Below are 12173 nucleotides of genomic sequence, written 5' to 3'. Positions count from 1 at the left end.
CTGTTCTGATTGTCTAGTAACCATACGCCCTGAGATTAAGAGTCTCTCTCTCTTTCTTTTTATATAATAAAATTAAGAGTCTTTTTATATTATAAAAGTTTAAATATAATTCTATTATCCCTTTGATATTAGTGTTCTTTAATTTGAACCCAAGTTATTTCTCTCATATTTGAGAAAAAGTTTAAAAAACTATTCAGATTCTTTTTATTTAATTTTTAAATTTTTTAAAAATTATTACAATATATATGTATAAATGATTGACAGAATTTTTCAAAAATTGATGAGGATGGTCGGGGGTCGGGTCAAAAGTAACAAAAAATAATTAACAACTATTTTTTGTTCCTTTTTTACATCTCCATATTTTGTGTCATTACTATTCACTTCATAAGTTCTTTAAATTTTTTTTATTTCTTTTTTTTTTACTTTATAATTTTACAATTTGGTTAATTGAATTATTAGTTTTATCGCTAGAGATTAATTCATATTGTACTGTTTTAGCATATAAACTTGAGTAGTCACTACTGCGTCTTAATAATCAAATGTGTAACAAATAAATTTCATTTATGTCTATAATTTCTAAATGTTATTTTAGCACTGACCCATAGATGTTGTCATCAGGCCCCTGTTCTATAATGAAAGCTAATAGTATTGGTTCATAAATACAAGTATAGAAACTACATGATAATAACACTAATACTTATTTTTTTATAATAGGAACAACTATTAGTGATATTATCAGACCATACTTGATGAATTTTATCAATTGGAAGTATTCTTTATCATGAAATGGTTTAGGTATTTTATAATTTAGCGGCTTTTTCGCTTTCGTATTTATTTTATGTATAATTTTATTTCTAAAAGGCCCAAGTCAACATGACCAGTTTTGACATATTCCTCACACCTACGCTTGGGTATGTCCCTCCAACATTTACTCATCGGTTTTTGTTTTTTTTTACGTGTTACATTTTACGTTTAAACAAAAGGAGCCCAAGAGAATAAAAAAGTCAGTTATTTCACTCCAATTTTTGATTACTAAACGAGTCTGCCAAGTGTAGGGGGAATAAAAAATGGCGGCTGTTTCAAAGCGATAAAACTAATTAGTTATTCATTTGGAGCTCTATATCTATAAAACTACCAACAACAATAGAAAATCTAAGAGAACATCATTTAAAGTAGAGTAAATTTGCTAAAATGTAAGCCATAACAGAGCTATTTACATTCAATAGTTCTCGAGATATAGCTTTTAAAAAGTAACATTTCTTAAAAATGTACTGAAAGATTGGTAGTAAGTAAATTTATTTTGAAAAATCTATATCTCAAAAACCATTTGACGTACATATGTCTATTAGCGCTCAAATTAAATCTAGTTGTTCTTGTCTGGGGCTTTAGGGCGTAAAACCCTGAGGTCATCAACGCCCATAGTTAAACCTAGCTTAATGAGCTATAAAGTAATTTATTTTCGTAGGAGTAGTAGTTTTCACGAAATTTGGTAAAATAAATTGATTTATAGTTGTTCGGACACATTTTCATGTGCCAAATTTATATTCATAAAAACTACTACCCCTACGATATAGTAAGTTAAATTTTCTTTATTTTTAATGTTGGCAAACATATATGCGTCTTATGGGTCAAGAGATATATTTTTTCAAAATTCCAACATTTTATACGAACAACTAGATATTAATATTTTGATAGTTTATTTTGTCAAATATCATAAAAAATACTACTCCTACAAAGATAAACGTAATAAACTGTTTTATAGTAAATTTAACTAGCTTTAATTTGTGTGCTGGCAGACATCTGTAAGTCCAATGATTGATGGAAATAAAGTTTTTCATAAATCCATCCTATTGTCCGAACAACTATAAATCAATTTATTTTATATCATAAAAATTACTATTCGTACAAAGGTAAAGGTCATTAACTACTTTATTGCACAATTATTTAGCTTTAATTTGAGTCTAATAGACATTTGTACATCAAATGGTTATTGAGAAATAGATTTCTCAAAATAGATTCACTAACTACTGATATTTCAGTACATTTTTATAAAATGTTGCTTTTTAAAAGGCTATATCTCGAGAACTATTCAATGTAAATAGCTCTATTATGGCTAATATTTCAACAAATTTATTTTTCTGTAAATAATGTTCTTTTAAATTTTCTAGTGTTGTTGATAGTTTTTAAGATATAGAGATTTAAAGAAGAGTAAATTTGCTAAAATATGAGCCCTAATAGAGTCATTTATGTTAAAGAGTGCTCGAGATATATCTTTTTAAAAAGTAACATTTCATAAAAATGTTATACAGAATGTATTGAAAGATCAGTAGTTAGTGAATTTATTTTTAAATTTTCTAGTGTTGTTGATAGTTTTTAAGATATACAGCTCCAAATGAACAATTAATGCTTTAAAACAGCCGCCATTTTTTATTCCCCCTACCTATACTTGGCAGACTCATCAGTTTTGACTAGTAATTATACATAGCTTTCATTAAAGTGATCAATAAATGGGGTGAGATAACTGACTTTATTTCTTCCCGGCTCTTGTACTAAGTTTTTATGAACAATTTACGAATCCTCTCGATAAGCCACAGAACCTCGATACAGGCCATCTTATTCGCCGCAATGCAATAACTTGAATTATATTTAACGACTGAAATAAAAATAGAATGGCCAGATTTCAAGATATAGTTAGTAATACATCAGTATTACCCCACAACAATCAATCTGAACGTCCATATATAATCTTAATCTTACTGTCATTCTGACTGACCGTGACTGACTTTTTAAAATCTTCACCTCCTAATCTAGAGTCGTTCAGTAAAGCAGCATTCAGTCTTTACCATTAAGCTTCTTTAAAATTTTATCTATTTCTTATAATATAATATTCAAAATATTCATTTTCTAATTTTGTTTTGAATTGATAAATAGAAACATAGATATAAACATAGCATTCTAGACATTAACAAACGCAGAGTAATAATATATTATGAAAGACAAAGAAATTATAAATAGTAAACAATATTTATATGACAGATTATAAGTTTCGGAACTATTTCTGCTTTCAGTCTTGATCCTGGCCAACAACTATTTATACAGATAGCATTGGCTAATGGCAGTGGACAGGTGCGAATCCAGTTAAAGCCCCTCCAAATCAAAATATTTCTTTCATCCAACATCACCCCATTTAGATTTATACCGTGTGGTTATTTTTATAAATAAACTTCTTAAGATTACATTCAGAAGATTTATTTAGTTTCTACTGTTTTAACACGAGTGGCGAAATATTTTGAAATAAAAAGCGTGCTCTATTGCGAGAAGTTTCTCAAGAAAACTGAATTTATATAATTTAGAATGTTCTACACCACTATTTCTCTTGGAAATATTTAGGCACCCAATAAAACAATGCAGACTTATTAATTTCCATATAATCGCATTATTATACGCGGGTGGTTTGACAAGTTCTCGGAATGTACTAGAAAGTGTTTCACCTCGGTGGAACTGCTTTTATTTTTCAACATAGACTAACACATTTGGTCCAGCGATGTTCCAATGCCTTGATCCCATCTCGAAAATGAGATTCCTCCAGGCCTGCAAAATACATCTCCAATTCGGCTGTCAGTTCTTCCGTTGTAGAAAATCTCCGTTCACCTAGGAAAATTTTCACCTTGGAGAAGAGATGAAAGTTTGATGGTGCCAAACAAGGTGAATAAGGTGAATGTGGCAACCATTCGTACCTCAGTTCATGAAGTTTTGCCATCGCAATATGACTTGTGTGCGGGCGGGCGTTGTTCTGATGAAAGATGACTTTTCTCATTCCAAACCAGGGCTTTTTTGTCGTATCTTTTCCTGTAGTTGGAGGTTTGCGTAGTGTTGCCCTGTAATTGGTTGGCCAGTAGGAAGATAATCTATCAGCAGAATGCCTTTTAAATTCCAGAAAACTGAGACCATGACCTTTCCGCCCGAAGGTACTGCCTTTGCTTTCTTTGGTGGTGGTGAGCACTCAGCATGTTTCCACTGCTTCGACTGCTGTTTTGTCTTCGGAGTATAGTAGTGGACCCAAGTTTCATCTGTAGTCACAAACCGGCGCAACAAATCTTGTTGGTTGCGATGAAAACGGGCCAGATTTTGTTCGGTCATTTCCAATCTGGTTCGTTTATAGTCCAATGTCAAGAGTCGCGGCACCCATCTTGCGGATAATTTTTTTCATTCCCAATTCTTCGGTTAAAATGTGATGTACCCGTTCAGATGACAACCCTAGAGCTTCAGCAATCTCACGCACTTTCAGTCGACGATCCTCCATGATCTTTTTATGGACTTTTGCAATAAATTCTGGGGTCGTAGCATTTTTTGGCCGTCCACTACGCGGATCATCATCTAAGCTCTCCCGACCAAATTTAAACTCGCTGGTACACTTGACAACAGTTCAACACGAAGGAATGTCCCACAGGGTGTAGTAGTGTCCACCATTGTAATATAAACTTAAAGAGAAAGCAGCCAGTGATCTCGTATTCTTCTAAGGCCCGCCTATTTGACATAACTTTATCTGAGAATATAAAGCTTTAAAAAAAAATCTATAACGCTACAACCCATGAAGGGTCAGGAGTGCAAGTACTTTGTAAGTACTATTACCAGACAAACGGTTCTGCTAGGAAATGATTTGGTCAGAATAACGCTTGACCGCCAGATTTTTACATAATTATTGGTACTCATGTAAAGAGGCGGGTGAACTGCGGAGTGCTCCTGAACCCACAGGGCTGACTCATGGCTACAGTGAAACAGAAAAAAATAAGAAAAACTATAATTAAACTGGTGCGAATTGGGTGCAGGGGGGTTGTTACATCCCAAATTTCGAAATGTAAACACCCACACAACTATTGTATTTCACTTCATAACACGCATAATATATATAAAACGCCTAAAACTGAAACAGACATAATAGCAAGGAGGTTGGTCGATGTACGATATGTCACAATATCTCATGAGTTATCATAACACAAAAAAAGGCTATCCTTCCCACTCCACTAAGACACCTATATCACTTTCCACAGACGGCCCTATATCACTTTTGAAATATTTTCTTAAAACGGAAATAAGATAGTATAACATAGTTTAATGGAGCAGTATTTAAGAAGCGCCTGAATTGAAAAACGTGAAATCCTCCTCTCCCGATTAATTAAGAGTACCCACTTAAAGAGGCGGGTAGACTCCGGAGTGCTCCAGGACCAACAGAGCTGACTTACGTTAAATGCCGATAGGACTAAAGCTATCATAATTGGATCTCCCTCTCTCCTTAAATATATCTCAGGACCCCCCAACCTTATCATAAACAATACTCCTATCTCATTCCATACGTCAGTAAAAGATCTTGGTGTCACTTTTGATCAAACTTTATCCTAGAAATCACACATTGCTCAAATTTCCAGTTCAATCATGGCTGCCCTAAAGCAATTCAATAGAATCCGTTATCTCCTTCCATTTAAAACCCGTCAACGCTTATTTTCCTCTCTTGTTTTCCCTCACTTTGACTATGGCTGCCTGGTATATGGTGGACTCTCGCGTTATCTCGAATCTAAACTTAAACGTCTAATGAATTGCGCAGTACGAATTATTTTCGGGATGAGCAATGATACACACATAATCCAGTATTACACCGAGCTGAAGAGGCGAGCTCTATCCATCCTTCCAATGCCAGTACTTCCTGGCTTCTTTTCTATTCCAAGTAATTAGTACTCAGCGCCCCTCCTGTATCCCAGAAAACCTGCAATTCAAATTCTCTGTCCAATCCCGTACTATCAGGTTCCGTTTATCTGACATCTACCCACCACCTCACCGAACTGCTGCGTTTGATAAATCGTTTATTACCAGAGGTGCATATCACTGGAACTCCATTTCCTCTAACATACGTCATATACCAACCCTTCCCTCGTTAAAAACCCGTCTATTTAACTACCTCCTACTTCACCAATCTAATCTAATGTTATAATATTACAGATATTTTGTAACAACGTTTTTTATGTACTTAGTCAGTTATTTTTTAAATTTATTTATTTTTTTCTTGTCCGTAAAATTATTTATTTATAATTAAGTTATAATTAAATGTGGCCACACTGTTTTTTTGGCCAATATGCGTTATTGTAAAATTAAAATTACCTTTGTAATTGTACTAAAGGGACCTAGTCCCAGAATAATGAACTATTTTTCATTTCATTTCAAAAATGTTACAAATAGAATTCTGAAGAATAGTGACATAGTAAATAATTCCACTAATGAGTAAGATAATTGCAAAGTAGAAAGCAGACTCGTATTTTAAGTAGAATAAAACTGAGGATATTACGATTGTTTTCTTCAAGGGCTGAAGGCAAGTTGTTATGTCACAGGGTTTATTACGAGCCAGACAGGTTGCTCTGTAAACACATAAAGATCCCTGAGGACGAACGTAATCCAAAATGGAACTGGTCTTGCCATTACGAAATCGAAATGAGTGATGCGAGGAGCACAACTGGATCTTCAAGTGTGCCAGGATCTGGGTCAGCAGTTGCATCGGGTCCAAAGAGGTATGGTACAAGAGCCGAGAAGAGAAAAAGGCAGTTATTTCACCCCAATTTTTGATTACTTTAATGAAAACTATATATAATTACTTGTCAAAACTGAGGAGTCTGCCAAGGATAGGCATGGGGAATAAAAAATGACGGCTGTTTCAATACCTAAAAAAAAACATTAATTTTTCATTCGGAGCTCTATATCTTAAAAACTACCAATAACTCTAGAAAATCTAAAATAACATTATTTAAAGAAGAGTAACTTTGATGAAATATTGGCCCTAATAGAGCTATTTACGTTCAATGATTCTCGAGATATAGCATTTTAAAAAGCAATATTTCATAAACATGTACTGAAAGATTAGTAGTCAGGGTATTTATTTTCATAAATCTATTTCTCAGGAACTATGTGACGTATAGATGTATATTAGCACTCAAATTAAAGATAGTTTAATGCTAAAGTTTAAGGCTGGTTTAGTCATAAAGTAATTTATGACCTTTAACTTCGTAGGAATAGTAGTTTTCATGATTTTAGCTAAAATAAATTGATTTATAGTTGTTCGGACAATAAGTTTGATTCATGAAAAACTTCATTTCAGAAACCATAAGACGTACAGATGTTAGTCAGCACTGAAATTAAAGCTAGTTAAATTTACCATAAAATAGTTTATAACCTTTATCTTTGTATGAGTAGTAGTTTTTATGATATTTGACGAAATAAATTCACAAAATGTTAATTTCTAGCTGTTCGGATAAAATATTTGATTTTTGAGAAATGTATGTCTAGAACCATAAGAACTACTTATGTCTGCCAGAACTCAAAATAAAGGAAATTTAACTTACTATAAAGTAATTTATGACGCGTATTTTCGTAGGGGTTGTAGTTTTTAAGATGTTCGCACAACAATATAAATTTGGCACATGAAAATTTGTACTTCTTTAAATAATGCTTTTTTAGCTTTTGTTGTGTTGTTTGTAATTTTAAAGATGTAGAGCTTAGTTTAAAGATATAGTTATAAAATTAATTATTTATAACGTTTTGAAACAGCAGCCATTTTGTATTTCCCATACCTATACTTGGCAGACTCATAAATTTTGTCTAGGTATAGTACAAGAACCCAAGAGGAGAAAAAAGGCAGTTATCTCACCCCAATTTTTGATTACTTGTATAATTACTAGTCAAAATTCATGAGTAAAGGTAGGAGTAAATTTGCTAAAATATAAGCCCTAATAGAGCTATTAGCACTCAAATTAAAGCTAGTTTAATGAGCTATAAAGTAGTAAGTAATAGTTTACATGAAATTTGCTAAAATAAATTGATTTATAGTTGTTCGGAAAAATTTACATTTGCTAAATTTATATTGTTGTGCGAATATCTTAAAAACTACAACCCCTACGAAAACACGTGTCATAAACTACTTTATAGTAAGTTAAATTTCCTTTATTTTGAGTTCTGGCAGACATAAGTAGTTCTTATGGATCTAGAGATATATTATTTCAAAAATCCAACATTCTATACGAACAACTAGGAATTAACATTTTGTGAGTTTATTTTGTCAAATATAATAAAAACTACTACTCCTACAAAGATAAACATAATTAACTATTTTGTAGTAAATTTAACTAGCTTTAATTTGGGTGCTGGCAGACATTAGTACGTCCAATGGTTTCTGAAATGAAGTTTTTCATAAATCAAACCTATTGTCCGAACCACTTTAAATCAATTTATTTTAGCAAATATTATGAAAACTACTATTCCTACGAAGGTAAAGTTCATAAACTTCTTTATAGTCCATTAAACTAGCTTTAATTTGAGTGCTAATAGACATCTGTACGTCACATAGTTCCTGAGATACAGAATTCTCAAAATAAATTAACTAACTACTATTTCAGCAAATTTACTCTTATTTAAACAATGTTCTCTTAGATTTTCTAGTGTTGTTGGTAATTTTTAAGATATAGAGCTCCGAATGAAAAATTAGTGGTTTTTTAAGGTTTTGAAACAGCCGCCATTTTTCACTCCCCCTACCTATACTTGGCAGACTCATGAATTTTGACTGGTAATTATACATAATAATAAAGAGATAACTGCCATTTTTTCTTCCCGGCTCGTGTACTATACCTATTGCAACTGCATTTTGCTGGTAGCTATCATTCAGCATGAATGCCAGGCAGCGGACGGAATCTGGATGAGAGAACAGGACCCAACAAAAGAGCTTAACTTCAAATCCACAGAAGTTCAATATCCGAAGTCAACCACTAAGTGAATGATCATAACATTTATTAATCAATGTAATCAACAATCTAAATTCAACTAACATAACTAATACTAATTGTAACCACCTTTGGTTAAACATATGTCAATTATCATAAATTTCAAGAATAGACTAATAGGCTTATATCCATATTAGGCCATGTCTCATTTATATTTAAATACAGTCCAGTAAAATCCAGAACGAACTAATTTATAAAACTCAGTCACTGCAGATTTTGGTTTACTCCACACTGCGGTAATTCGACATGGGTTCTTGTTCAAGTACACTAACCAGCCTACGAGGTTATAAGTGCAGATCAGGTTAATTATTGTACAACCTCAATTGTTGAAATGTCTCCCGCTTTCTTTCAAGAGTAATATCACCATTAATCATAAAGTAAGCTAATGAAACCTTTCTAATAAACTGTTTACGATTGATGGCTTATGGAACCTTTCACTACAATAATTAGGCACGAACCAATCACTAAACGATACCTATAATCACCATATCGATTTTCAAATCTTTAGTACTCCTCCACGGATATAGTAAACATAAAGCTTAAAATAATGAAAGAAAGTTAAACCTGTTCTAATACATACGGTCGAGAGAAGATTCGGCAGATGACGGTCAATAAATAGTAGAAGGTTTGTTCCAACACGAGTCAAAACTATAATCAAACTGTATTATATTTATAATTAATGAATAGAATTTGGTCCGGGTACGATAAATTAAAACTCAAATAGTAAATTGGTGTACTATTTTATTACAGCCAACGTTTCGCCCCACGTTGCAGGGCTTCGTCAGGGCTAAAAAAGATACATACACCTGACATAGTTACAAAAAAAAAATAAATAAAAAAAAATATTGAGTGGAAAATAACAGGGGTATACAATGAAAGGTAAAATGTAATAAGAAAAATTAAAGATTATAAACAATAAATGGAAAAGGTAATAGTAACAGATAAAGAGAAGAAATATTGAAGAAAGTACAAATTAATAGATGAAAAGAGATAAGAATAAAATGAAATGAAAATTAATGAGAGAGAATTCATAGCCCCGACGAAACCCTACAAAGTGGGTCGAAACGTTGGGTAACATTAAATAGTTTTTTGCTATTTTGTACCTTTTATCAGCCGCTATTTTTAAACGAAATGGTGGTTGGTAATGCCAAGTTCCTGGTATCATCTGTGGTAACTTAAGTTTGGATCATTTTTTACTCTCTTTGTATTGTTATTCTAATTTTCTTTTCACATACTACATTGTTTGTATTTTATTTCCATTTAGCCCCGACGAAACCCTACAAAGTGGGTCGAAACGTTGGTTAACATTAAATAGTTTTTTTACTATTTTGTACCTCTTATCAGTGGCTGTTTTTAAACGAAATGGTGGTTGGTAATGCCAAGTTCCTGGTATCATCTGTGGTAACTTAATTTGGGAATCATTTTTTACTTTCTTCGTATATTTATTATAATTTTCTTTTAACATATTACACTATGTCTTATTTCCATTTAGTCCTGACGAAGCCCTGCAAAGTGGGTTGTAACATTGGTTACAATTAAATAGTTTTTGTTTGTTACTATTTTGGTAGCTTTATTAACCAATTTAGAAAAATATTTATATTTATTTTATTGGTTGAATCGAGCAGTATTACTTTATTGAAATATTGTGCAAATGACCCTCAACTTGATGTTTTGCACCTTTAACATAAAAACAACCTACCATTAATGCAATTATAACTGTATAAATTCTTGAAAATAATTAGCAAATTAGATCGGGGAACTAGAAATTAATGCGATAAACAAACAACTTAAGAGCTGTGTACAGAAATTTATTAATAGATCATGCAGATGTTTTGAATCTTTTATGTTTGGAATTAGAGTTGAAAATAACAACATATTCTGGCAACTATTCTTAATTGGTTCAACGAACTTTTTTGTATTTTGTTTTGCTTAAATACTTGTTAAGTTCTCTGTTCTGAACGATTCATTCACCGCAATTACAAAGAGGTATATGAGATTCAAGAGCTAAGGAGCGTGATTCACTCCATCGATCACTCAGTTTCGTCTGCACTGACTCACGGTCAATTTGATAATGACTCAGTCATTATCGGTGCATGGCATCGCGTGAATAGTGTTTTTTCCCTCTAATTTTAAAAACACTTTCATCCAAAAACAAAAAAATATATGATGCCTAAGACTGGTTATCAAGCCAACAAAGAAATGTTATACTCGTCAATTCTTCAATGAATCATAACACAAATTATTGTAAAATGCCTATTGTTAGTTTTGAAAAAAGCTACATTATAAGCACACACTTGCGATATAGTAGCACATAGCAATGTAGTCGAAGCTTAGATTTAGGCAACGAGCTAATTCAAAGAGTTTGGTCTTTTATGTTTATTGAGTGAGATAATCGATGAATTATGATGAATGATGTAAATGGAATGAAAAATAGTTTATTATTCTGGGACTAGCTCCCTTTAGAACAATTACAAAGGTAATTTTAATTTTATAATAACATTTATTGGCCATCAAACAGTGTGGCTACACTTAATTATAGCTTATATACAGAGAAGAAAATTAGCTGACTAAATAAAAAACAAAAAAAAAAAAGGTAATTACAAAATATCTGTGCTATTATAATAATGCATTAGATGAAGCAAATGGCAGTTAAATAGAAGGGATTTAAACGAGGGAAGGGTTGGTACATGACGTATGTCAGGGGAAATGGAGTTTCAGAGATATGCAGCTCGGGTAAAAAACGATTTATCAAACGCAGCAGTTCGGTGAGGTGGAGGGTAGATGTCAGATAAACGGGACCTGGTAGTACGGGATTGGACTGAGAATTTGAACAGCAGGATTTTTAGGATATAGGAGGGGCGTTGAGTACTAATTGCTTGGAATAAAAAGGAAGCTAGGAAATACTGGCATCCGAAGGATACTAGGTTATGTACTACCAATGATTCTTTTGTATCAGTCCTCTATATATAGGTCTATATAGTCTATATAGTCTTCTATATATGATATATCATATCTTAAAAATTTTAATCATTTAATAAGAAAAATATCAATATGAGGAAGATGGTCATAGAAAAAACTCAAATAATAATAAAGCTATTTATGAGGTGTAGATAGTTGACCGTAGATTACTGATTGGGAAAGATGGTCGAGGGGTGCGGTCAGCAAAAACAACATAAATAAACAAAAATATTTATGTTGTATTCCATAGTTTGTAATCAACTAATTTATATTTTCATTCCATTATTGTCTATATTTCCTATTGTTAGTCTATTATTTATTTTATTTTAGATATTTGTATTTATTTATTATTATTTTATTTATATATATAGTTTTATCTATTTTATTTTTATTTATGTA

At 32.1% G+C, this 12173-nt stretch overlaps 1 protein-coding gene across 3 annotated transcripts in view; it reads right to left on the bottom strand.

The window, feature by feature from the left end:
- The window catches only part of LOC106692545 (Ca(2+)/calmodulin-responsive adenylate cyclase), a 378170-nt gene that overhangs the window by 16081 nt on the left and 349916 nt on the right, over positions 1 to 12173 (bottom strand). The gene's annotated exons all lie outside the window — the stretch shown is intronic.

The sequence above is a fragment of the Halyomorpha halys genome, unplaced genomic scaffold (assembly GCF_000696795.3).
Source record: "Halyomorpha halys isolate HHAL.00 unplaced genomic scaffold, Hhal_1.1 Scaffold60.1, whole genome shotgun sequence".
NCBI lineage: Eukaryota > Metazoa > Arthropoda > Insecta > Hemiptera > Pentatomidae > Halyomorpha > Halyomorpha halys.
Note: the sequence above shows the minus strand (reverse complement) of the source record. Positions and strands in the feature narration are given on the sequence as shown.